The following is a 4,276-nucleotide window of genomic DNA, read 5'->3' as shown; positions in this document are numbered from 1 at the left end:
ATTCCAGAAAGTGGAGTTTGAAGTTTGTCAGTCACAAACAATCACTATTTGGCTGCTGGGTAGAGGAAGCTGGGGTCAGCTGATGATGATGTGGGAGAAGTAAATGGTTTGATATTTACAGGAAAAGATGAAAATTTTTCCAAAAAAAAAATCAAAAATTTAAAAGTTCAAGAATGAATAAGTGTCTGTACTAAGACAGGAAGCAAAAGGGAATAGGTCTATCTTAAGGAAAAAGCAGCGTGAAGGAAAGCACAGAAATATATACAGTCAACTAGAGAATAGAAAACAAGAAAAGATGCCACTTGTGGTTGAATCAGCACTTCATCTGGGAAGAAGAACAAAATTTAGGAGCTTGCAAGGCATAAAGCTAACAGATTGCGTGGGCATTCACTATAGAAGAGATTACGGGAAAGTTAAATGGAATTCCCAGAGGGAGTAATTATAATTTCAGCACTTCATTTGCTCTGCAGATTTACTCAAGATCCAAAGAAGAAAATTTAACTGCTTAGCAGATCCACCTTCCTCCCTCTGCATAGTACAGCCTTTTATCTCTGAGCCACATTGAAACACAACTGTTTACAGTCAACGAGTAGCTTACGTTCTGCCTCCAAAAGCAGAGCGTTATGTGTAGAAATGCAGCACAAATGTCCCTGCTCACTCCTGTAGGTTTTGCTGCCCTGAGGTGCAAGCTTAGCGAACAAAATCTGTCAGACTCAGGTCACATGGGGCCCATGACAAGAACCTGGCACTGCCGAACCTGTGGTTAGCATCCTCACAGTAGATGTTGGAACCAGCACTAGAGACATCCAACTCAAGAAGGGACAGGTCTTTGAGCTGTGAAAGCAAAAGAGCAACGGACTGTTAAGAACTAACCCTTGCACTAGCATTAGTTTATACCTCATAGCTCTCCATATGTGTCAGCTCCCTATCAGTGCAGTTCAATGAGTCACCCTGCCATGCCATTGTGCAAACTGTTCCAGGACTTCTGGTCATGCACAGGCACAAGTTGAAGTGAAGGCTATAATTCCCACTTGCACCTTTACAGACTGTAAGAGAGTTGGCAAAATACCTACACCCTGAAATCCTTGGACAGCTTTCTCACATGAAATATTTTTGAATTGTTTAGTATTGGACTTGTTTAACATCCTCACTGACATGAATAGGCAAGAATCAAAACAGAATTGCTACGAGGCAAATGGTCACTTGCAGGAACAAATTCTCAGGCTTCAGAAGTATCATTAATGAACTGACTTCTTTTCCCCTCCCTGGCCTTAGAGTGACTACTTTGTTCCTACAGCTGTGCTCACCACTACAATGAGTATGTGACTGAGGAAGGAGAACTGTCTGTATTTTAAGGAAGGCAGGTAAGAGACAGGAATTTTCACTCACTTATTTAAAGGGGTAACTTCTTCCATTTGCCATTTGAACACTAATTTCTCCTATTATCACTCAGTCAGTAAATCCTTTTACTCCTTAGAAGACAGATTCTGGATAACCCTCGCCTTTCCATACATATCGTACAGGCCAATCAAAATTCTGATCTGAGCAGAGAGAACCTGAAAACACTCAGCACCACGCTGCATTTAGATGACTGGAATCTGGCTGTCAGCCAACTCAATGTGTATCTGTGCACGTCCCCCAGCTACTATCACCACAAATTCCCAAAAGAAATTATAGAAAACTCCTTAAGCGTAACATCATAGTGCTCAAAACTAACCACATATTTGGGCGTTACAGACACTTCTCTCTGGAGATCTCTTGTTACCTCAAAAACAGAGTAGACCCTGACAATGGTTTCAAATTTGAATTATACACTCTCAAGAAGAGTTCTGTTTCTTCTCAGAATGCTTGTATATGAATGCATCTTCAAAAAAGAAACAAACAACAACAAAAAACACATTTTCCTGAAGCTAAAAATTAATTTACAAATAGGATACTTCATGGAAACACAAAATCATCAAGGTTGAAACAGACCACTCGGATCATCGAGTCCAACCAGCAACCCATCACCACCATGCCTGCTAAGCATGTCCCTCAGTGCCACATCTACCCCTGAACATCTCCAGAGATGGTGACTCTAAGCTGTCCATAGATTACTGCAAAACCTGGAGGTATTATATGAACAATGCTTAAATTCAATCTGAGCAAGATGGACAATTGCTTCTAGAGATGGACAAGTGATCCAGCAGCACAATATGCAGCTTGACAAGTCAGTGGTGAAATGGACTCCTGTAGCTTGCTGTTCTGCTATCAGCCATGAACTTTACTTCTACTAGTAAAATGTTGCATGATACTACAATCTTCCCTTTTCTGCTGAGTAGAAATAATTATGTCATTTTGAAGTCTTCATACTGCTAAATTAAACATACACATAAATTCTAGCAAATTAAATTTAAAAGCAAGACTGTTTGGCTAGATTATGTAAAAAAGGATGCTCTGAGACTTGCTGAGTTCTGAGAACTGAAACCGCAGACAGCCAAAACACAGCTGCACATATTCAGATATGGTGCATTTGCTAATATTGGAAACTTCAGCATGCTGCAGCAAATTCAACTTCTGATTAGTAAGTGCATAGAAAAAAACACCACACTGCAGAAAACAAAAAGCACTTCAAGGTTGTAAAGTATAAAAGTGAAAGGCACTCTATTGTTTTATGAAGCACTTGACAATATTTATTAGTTTTATCACTGTGGCATCTAACAGCCCCAAGTGTGGGCCAAGACCTTGCAAAAAATACAGAAAAGCTTGACCACAAAATGCTGAAGGCTGAAGCAAAGGGCTCATTACAAAGCATAGCACTGGCAAGCACCAACCTAACTTTCAACAGCGTGCACCTAAGGCCCAGAGCTCAGCTCCTAGGCTAGATATTAAGTTTGGAACAGGAGTCACTTACTGAAGGAGAGGACACCTGGAGTCATCCATATCAAATGCAAAACCAAGGATGTGCCTGAATTCCCACTGCTCTCTGCAGTTCGGGCATTTGAACTGCAAGGGTTCAGCATGGGAGATGGATCCCAGAGTCTACAGCCAAAGAGATTCATGGTGGTGATGGGTTGGACCAGATGATCTTAGTGGTCCAACCTTAATGATTCTGTGATTCAGGAGTGCGCACTGAGCACTGTTCTCATGGGCTGGAATGGAACGTAGGGAAGACCTACATTCATGGAGCAAGGAAGTATATGGAAACATGATTCTTAACTGATAGGTTGTTGCGTTGGATTGACTCTTTCTTGTTTTCATTCCGGTCCTACAACTCTTGCATCATGAACACAAACACAACACAATTTCTCATGCTACTTCTTTTAGGTGCTTGCTTTCTAGTTAAGGCAATCAGGGTTTGCGTGTTTGTGTTTTCTATTAAAAGGGTTGGAATAAATACTAGTTTTAAGCAGCCAGTTCTTTCTTTGGATCTGGCAGTAAGTGGCGCATCCTGGAACAGTGACACATGCAGTAAGTTGAGTAAGCCATACACCATCTTCAAAAGAAATAGTCGTTCACTGCCTGTTACATATAAGGTTTTTTTTTTTTTTCCTGTGGTTGTATTGATAGTCAAAGGAGCTCGTCGGCTTTTCACAGCACATATTGCTGCTCTTAAAAAGAGCTCTTACAAATTCTCAGTCTGGCACCTCCAATAAAACACTGAGTCACAAGTCCTTTGAACCCCAAAGTTGTTCATCCTTCTATTTACTTCCTCAGCCCGGTATGCGCCAGGATACCACTCTGCCAATTTCGCTGGTCTACTATCACTGAAGTATTAAAATAACCCAACGAGAGAAAAAGCAGACCACAATACTATTTTATCACCGCTTTCAGTTTCGGGCTGCCTCGCTCACGAACACAACTTTTCTCTTTTCTCGCACCTCCGCAGCCCCGGGGGAAGGAGAATACGGGTCACACTGGGAGCAGCGGCCGCTAACGCGGTGCCGGTGGGAGCCGCGGGGCTCGCCTCGTGCCCGCCCGTGGGCGGCTGTTCCCGCTGCAGGAGCTCTGCAAGGGGCTCTTCCAACCCGCACAAAGGCAGTGCGGGGAGGAGGCGAGCCCGACCCCCTCGAGAGGGGCACCGAGCCCCGGGGGGTAGGGCTTAAGGGGCACCGCGCCGGGCAGGCGGGACGGCGAGGCGCCGCGGACAGGTAGCTCTCCGCCAAAAATGGAGGGGAGGAAGAAATTCCGGGAGAAACTTACCGGAGGAAACCGACGAGCCGGACAAACTGGAGTTGCTGGATGCTGCCATGGTCCCTCTTCCTCGCCCCTTTAGCTGCGAGCCCCGCGTCGGCTC

Source organism: Meleagris gallopavo, chromosome 6 (assembly GCF_000146605.3).
Source record: "Meleagris gallopavo isolate NT-WF06-2002-E0010 breed Aviagen turkey brand Nicholas breeding stock chromosome 6, Turkey_5.1, whole genome shotgun sequence".
Taxonomy (NCBI): Eukaryota; Metazoa; Chordata; class Aves; order Galliformes; family Phasianidae; genus Meleagris; species Meleagris gallopavo.
This window is presented reverse-complemented; position numbering follows the sequence as displayed.